The 7,789-nt window shown below is 34.4% G+C and overlaps 1 long non-coding RNA gene across 1 annotated transcript; it reads left to right on the top strand.

The window, feature by feature from the left end:
• The first annotated feature begins 4,960 nt into the window (after positions 1 to 4,960).
• Positions 4,961 to 7,336, top strand: LOC117069231. The gene is made up of 3 exons (XR_004431461.1): positions 4,961 to 5,003; positions 6,741 to 6,835; positions 7,129 to 7,336. It is a non-coding gene; the product is annotated as an uncharacterized LOC117069231 (long non-coding RNA).
• Positions 7,337 to 7,789: the final 453 nt, after the last annotated feature.

Genomic DNA, 7,789 nt, shown 5'->3' with positions numbered 1-7,789 from the left:
AAAGTTAAGCTCCTAGTAATAGAATTCTTGGGACAATAGGTTGGCAGATTTTGGAGGCTTTTGAAATATATTGCCAAAGTATCTTTTAGAACAATGAATGGTGATTATTTCTCCTGATCCTTGCCAACAGTAGGTATCATCATTGTTTTATACCTCTACTAAATTTCTGAGCAAAGAGTACTAATTTATGTTTAAATTTTCATTTATTTCATTATTTATAAATAAACATGAATTCACTATATCTTGAACATTTGTATCTATTCTTCTTTAAAAACATCTTATTCATATTTCATTGAGGTTGCACTGTTTTCCTATTGATCTGTAAAAGTTGATTATTAAGACAATAATCCTTTATCATATTTGTTCTAAATATTTCTCCCTTTTAAAATCCTATTTATGGCATTTTTAAAAGCCTTAGGAATTTTGTGTTAAAATCCATTTTCTCATAGCTTTATATTTAGAAAAAAATTTTAGATCCCAGTTTCATATAAACTTATTTTATTATCTTAAATGCTTTATTTTTTTGTCCCCCTGCCAGAAGCATAGAAAGTTTTTCTCCAGTCTTCACAGTAAGAACTTGTTGAAGCTCCTGGATGTAAAACTCAGGAAAGTGTGGGGGTTCCTCTAAGACTGAGGTTGCCAGAGTTTTTATCTTATATTTGAAGTAGTACACACTGAAACTCCAGACATTCATCAATAATAGCTGAAGGGATCCTACCAGCTGCAGCTGTGCGCTTCTGCTTCTAGGCTTCTACTCCAGTTAAGCTGTGATTCTCTGTATCTGCCTATCTGTCTCTCCAGTTCTCAGGACAGCCGTTTGTCCTGTAATCTCAGTATTTCGATAGATCTAACAACTGTTGATTTTCAGGTTTTTCCTCTGTAGAAGTTGGGACTGATGATTTCCAAGTTCTTTACATGTTGGGATGAAAACTGGAAGTCTAATTTAGTTTTTAAATCACAATAAACTTTGGAGGACCTTTAAAAAATGAAACATATTAGTAAAGAGCGAGTAGTTTTCCAATAAGTACACAACTGTTGACAGCATTTATTATTTATTTTCCTCATTTTCTAATTTATAATGAGACATGAGGTAAGCTTCTAAGAGGGAGCTTAAAAATAACTTTGGACAGTTTTTTAAGGTATTATTGTAGCTGTACAAGCACAAGCAATATGGTTTCTTGATAATTATTTATCTAACAAGTCTTCTTACTACATAAGAGGTAAGTAGTAAATGAGAGAGGTAGGAGAGAATTGTCTATTGTTTTGGAGCATTTTAAGCAGATCTTTTAAAATCTGAATGCATTGCTAATGAATATCTTTAAAAGTCAGTTGAATAGTATCCAAGCAATACCTCTTTGCTGTATTTTATCCTTCGTTCCCTCTATCCCCTTCTGCAAGTTCAAAATACCATTTCTGAGTGAATATACACCCGTAATGAACTGAATGGTGTTTTCTTAATTAGGCAGTTCTTTTTGTTGGCTGGAAACTAAAGCTCCAATTAGTACGGAGTCAAAGGAGCAAATTACCTGCATAAGTTCCTGTCACAGAAGCATCGGCTTATGTCTTTTCATGAAAGTCTTTAGAAAGGAAAGTCTTCGGCTTAGCATCAGTCTGTCAAAATTTTATTTCCTGGTATCTAAAGTGAACATTTGATAGTATTTATAGAGCTTTTGGAACTGTAAATAAGGAGTAGAAGTTATTTTTAATACAAAGAGCCACCAATATACAAGATACAAGGAGGAGAAAACAAGGTCTACAAAAATACAATAACATATATGTAAGTTATGTTCTTTCAAATTGCTGATTTTGATTCTTCAGTCTTCATATCCCCAAACTTTAACATGGTACCAGGAAAAGAAAATCTTTATGCATGTATATATTCAACCAGTAAACATTTATTATATATTTAGCACTTTATCAGGCTCAGGGGACAGAGGATGAATTCAGATCCTTTACTCTCAAGGCATGTAGCAGTAGTCAGGGTTATTCTCCAGAGAAACAGAATCAACAGAATTTATTTATGTATTTATTATGAGAATTAGCACACACAATTATGGAAGCTGAGAAGTTCCATGATCTGCTCTATGCAAGCTGGAAAGCCAGGAAAACTAGTATCATAATTCAGTCCAAGTTTGAATGCCTGAGAATCAGGAAGGAGTCCAAATATCCCAGAGTAGGAGAAGATGGGTGTCCTAGCTCAAACAGAGACAGCAAATTCTCCATTCCTCCACTTTTTTTTTTTTTTTGAGTTTCAAGTAATTGGATGATGCCCATCCACAGTGGTGAAGGCAATCTTCTTTACATCATCTATTGATTCAAATACTAATCTCTTCTGGAAATACCCTCAAGAACAAACCTAGAAATAGTATTTTACTGGCTATCTGATCATCCCTTACCACAGTCAAATTGACCCATAAAATTATCCATCACAAGGGATTTATAACTAATGGATGAAACAGGTATTTTTTAAAAGTACAATAAAGGGTTAAAGAGGAGTTTATAGTGGTACATTTAACTTAGTATTTTAGCAATGGAGCTCATTGCTGTAGGCTTATATATAAACTCATGTGTGTTAAGTCTGTGGGTCCATGACCAGGAATAAATTCCATACCTTTACCAACCATTCACATCTGGAAAAATGATGTAAGTTCAGTTGTAGAGGTGAGGTTTTACATTAAGTATAAACAAGGTAATGGTAAAATTTACTCCTGGGATAAGGAAACTCTTCATAGAGAAAGCGATGTTTGAGCTAATTTTGGAAGAAAAGTAGGTGATGATTAGATAACGAGGGAGAGTAGGTGGGACTTACATTTCAGGTGGAATAAATAATGCTGATAAAGTTGCATAAATATGAAAAATATTGATGTGTTGAAAACAAAACAAAAACTGTAACCTATACCACACAATTGCAGCATAGAGTTTAAGTGTAAATTTGAAAATATGTACCTAGCAATTATATATATAGGCATGTAAATCTTGAAAGAGGTCTTGGCAGGAGATGTGCATTTGAGAATCATCACATTGGAGCTACAGGAAATGATTGAAACTGCTTTAGGAATACGGTGAAGAGCTGGGTGTCAAATGTGGAGATCATTTGCCAAATCAGCATGCAGTTATTGGTTGCCAACATTAAAATTTCAAGAGATTTCACCTAAGAAATACTGATATCCAACTTCACTTGAAAAACTGATATCCAGCTTCTCTTGAAAAGGGTCTCCATTTCAGGTCCACATCCCAGGAGGGAAATAATTGGCTGGCACTGAATAAAGGTTTGTTCCCTTTTATTAGGACTTGGAGCCCTTTCTAATTGTACCAGTCTCTGCTGTCACAGTCCCTGAAGACTTGCTTACTTCACATGTTTTTGTACTTGGCTGCTTTGAGGTTTCGACTTCTTGTAAAGCCTTGAAAACATAAATGTCCATGATGTAATTATAGAAAGAGGAGAGGGCAAAAGAGACTGAGAAGGAAATGGGGACAGGAGGGTTGATTTGGTTGTAGCATCAAATGGTTCTGGATAGCAAGAAATGATCAATGTGGGAAAAGGAATGGAAAAGCTTATGGAACAATGCCAGAGCCAATCTGCCCCACTTAAAAATGCTTGCAAGGATTCTCAAGTTTGGTAGCTTAGAATTACACAGGTTGTGCGATTTAATTCAACTATTTTGAAAATGATATTTCTTAGGATAAGTAAAATTTTGTGATGTAGTAAAATATATTTATCAATTTTTTTGAATTTTATGGCTTACTTGTATCTTCTTAAACTATTGGGATGGTTTTATAATTTTAAGTGAAGTGTGAAAAAATTAAGGCAAGCACTTAAAAAATATCATACAGTTTAATATATGAATAGGATAAGTATAGGATATAAAAATTGTTCCAGTTTCTACTATGGACCTAAACCAAGTCTTAATATAATTTAGAACACAAGAATCCTGACCCCTTGATCTTCCTTTGTCATTTGTATTTGATATTTCTAATAAATGTTTTATTTTAGAACAGTTTTAGGTTTACAGAAAAGTTGCAAAGATAATCCCCAGAGTTTCCATTTACCTCACACCTAATTTCTCTTATTATTAACTCCTCACATTACTATAATACATTTGTTATAACTAATAAACTGATATTGGTAAATTGTTACTGATGAAAGTCCTTAATATTTATAGTCTTATTTATATTATCTATTTCTCCTGTGAGAGCTGGCTGTTTGTGCCTTTCAAGAAATTGGTCTATTTCATGTAAGTCATCAAATATATGGAAAAATATATTCAAAGTGTTTATATATTATCATTTTAATGTCCTTGTATATTAGTCCATTTTCACACTGCTGATAGAGACATACCTGAGAATGGGCAATTTACATTAAAAAAAAAAAAAAAAGAGGTTTAATTGGACTTACAGTTCCATGTGGCTAGGGAAGTCTCAAAATCATGTGGAAGGCAAGGAGCAGCAAGTCACATCTTGAGTGGATGGCAGCAGGCAAAGACAGAGGTTTAGCAGGGAAACCCCTCCTTATGATACCATCAGATCTCATGACACTTATTCACTATCGTGAGAACAGCATGGGAAAGACCAGCCCCCATGATTCAATTACCTCCCACTGGGTCCTTCCCACAAGAAGTGGAAATTCAAGACGAGATTTGGGCAGCCAAACCATATCATTCTGCCCCTGGCCCCTCCCAAGTCTCATGTCCTCACATTTCAAAACCAGTCATGCCTTCCCAACAGCCCCCCGAAGTCTTAACTCATTTCAGCATTAACTCAAAAGTCCACAGTCCAACATCTCATTTGGGACAAGGCAAGTCCCTTGTCTGCCTATAAGACTGTAAAACCAAAAGCAATTTAGTTACTTCCTAGATACAAGTTAGTTACTTCCTAGTTACTTCCTAGATACAATTTAATTGGTCATGTTTCCACAGGCTATACAGAAGCATAGTACCAGCATCTGCTTGGCTTCTGGGGAGCCAGTCAGGACAGAGCCATATTTCTCTTATTGCTGAAAATGGGTAAGAGAAATATCATTGAATTCTTTCCCCTGTAAGAAATATTAATAATTAACAGCCCTGGGGAAAGAATGCATTCCCAGGGGGGCCTCTAAAATGGCCGCTCTGGGAGTGTCTGCCTTATGCAGTTGTAGATAGGGATGAAACACGCCCTAATCTGCAGCACCCTCAGACTTATTAGGATTAGGAAATTTCTGCCTAAGTAAATTTTAGTCAGACGGGTTGTCTGCTCTCAAACCCTGTTTCCTGATGTTTATCAATGACAATGCATGCACAGCAGGACTGGGAACCTCATTAGTAATTCTATTTTCACCCTGGCCTTGTGACCTTGCCCTGCCCATTTGCCTTGTGATATTTTGTTGCCCTTGAAGCATGGGGTATCTGTGACCCACACCCTATTTGTACACTCCCTCCCCTTTGAAAATTGCTAATAAAAACCTGCTGGTTTTACAGCTCAGGGGGCATCATAGAACCTGCCAACATGTGATGTCTCCCCCTGACACTCAGCTTTAAAATTTCTCTTTTGAAATCTTTCCCTTTATATCTCAGACCAGCCAACACATAGGGAAAATAGAAAAGAACCTATGTTGAAATTTTGGAGGCTGGTTCCCCCAACAGGTATACTAAATTTCCTTTGATTAGGGTCAGCATGGCATATCTTTCTTAGGTTTTTAACCTGTTTTACTCTTTAAGCTTAATATGGTGTTCTATAGATGGCATATAGTTGGGTCTGTTTTTTATTCAGTATAATATTCTGTCTTTTAATTGGTTCTTTCAGTAATTCACACAAATTAACATCTACCATGTTTGTTAACTGCTTTCTATTTATTGTATTTGTTCTTAATTTCTCTCTCTTTGATTTTTCTGATTTAGTTAAGCAATAACAAATTATGGGAAATGCATTCTAGTTTTCATTTTGACCGATTTTTAAGAACAGAATACTGATGCCAAGAAAGAAATGCCTATAATTGCAATTGCTTAATAAATGCCATGTGGAGTAGATGAAATTTTAATTATGTGGTAATAAAGCATGATAAGTCTGCAAGATAAGCACTATGGTAAACATATTAAAAATATGAGAACACCTATCCTTGAGGGAAAAAATGTAGATAATCTGGACTTGATCCTATGTATTTATTGTCTGTAGTGTTACAATTATTAGGTATCTCTTTTCTTCCACAACAGATGCCACTTGTAGGAAATGTATTATCTTTTGGCAATTATAATAATTGTTAGCATTTACTGAATATTTGCTATGGGTAGGTACTCTAATAATAACTTCAATACAAATGTTTTAAATAAGATGGTCATTCAACATTCTTTAAATAAAATACAGAATAAATACATGATGATAATGGATTGAGGGAAAAAGACATTCCATTTTGTAAGTGTATTAAATGTTATATCCATTGAGGGCAGTGATAATATTGATCCTGTTTCCTTACTACCTAACACAGCTTTTGAATCACAAGTATCTTCTGAATGAATTGGAATTTTATATTTTCAAGGAACAATGTAAAGGATTTAACTGTAAAAATAGAAAGTTATTCTCATGTAAATATTTTAAAAATGTGATCCTGGATATGAAATCTGTGTATATATCTCCCTTACATATATCTTTCTAATAAAGATGAGGTAAAGGAATAAGAAGAAAAATAGATCTTAAAGAAATATTCAATTAATGATTCTAAAATTATAACAGAAACTTAAATGAAGCTTTTTTCATTTGCTTAGTTCCAGACAGTGAACGTCATAAGCATGACAAAGGAAAACATATTGAAGAGTATGCTGGACTAAATGGTGATCAAACTCTCCAAAATTTTGCAGTTCAAATGGTACCACTCTTTGTTCTCAATTGCGCATAAGTGTACAAAAGTACCACTTTTTTTCTTCCTCATATTCCAAAATACTTTATTTCCATTATCCATCCTTTCACCTGCTGTCTTTGTAAATTGGCAGCTTTCAGGAGTTCTAATATAATTCCTCATCCTTATTCTTAATGTCTTCTGGCATCTGCCATATTAGATTTCATAAGAAGAGAAGAAATGTTTCCTTGAACAGTTTAAAAATCTATCCTAAATGTATTGTTGTATACTTTCTTTCACTTTTTTTCTCTATTTTTTTTCAGCCACAGCTGCAGATTCATCCATATGTCACTTTCTCAAGAATGCAGCCAATTTTTCTGTATCAGTGTCTAATTTAGAAGCGTTGTGACTTTTGTTATTTTGAAGTTCTTATACTTCTGAAATCATGTGTTTGGGGACTCCATTTTTGCAATTTCTGTTTTTCATCTCTTTAAAGAAAGCATTGTTTCTAGTTATATAATGAGCCTGAAAACAAGAAAGTGTAATTGGATTTGACCAAAAGAGATACAAAAAAAGAATCACTGCTGCCTCCTCTAACTGGCTGAATAATACACGTATTTCAGAAATCACTCTGAAATACTTCTGAACCTAAACTGAGTAATTGACTCAAACTATCCTTTGACCTAATTTCTTCTATAAAGTGGAAGGCACATGGCCATAGATAGACGTGAGTTCAAGCCAAACTCCGTATCTTAAATTTTACATTTCAAAGAAAGTGATCAACCATATATAAATTTTGCAAAGACTTAGCCTAAAATAGTTTACTAACTTTTCAACAGTACAGTTACATCAAGATTACAGAAGCATTGCAATGTTGTAGATTGGGTGGGGTGGAGGGGTTGATTATGTACGGGGGATTCTTATGAGGGTAATTTTAGATAAGGTTATCAATATGCTCTTAACACCTCTTCCTCATGCCACTCC

This window comes from Trachypithecus francoisi, unplaced genomic scaffold, assembly GCF_009764315.1.
Source record: "Trachypithecus francoisi isolate TF-2019V2 unplaced genomic scaffold, Tfra_2.0 Lachesis_group3, whole genome shotgun sequence".
Taxonomy (NCBI): domain Eukaryota; kingdom Metazoa; phylum Chordata; class Mammalia; order Primates; family Cercopithecidae; genus Trachypithecus; species Trachypithecus francoisi.
Note: the sequence above shows the minus strand (reverse complement) of the source record. Positions and strands in the feature narration are given on the sequence as shown.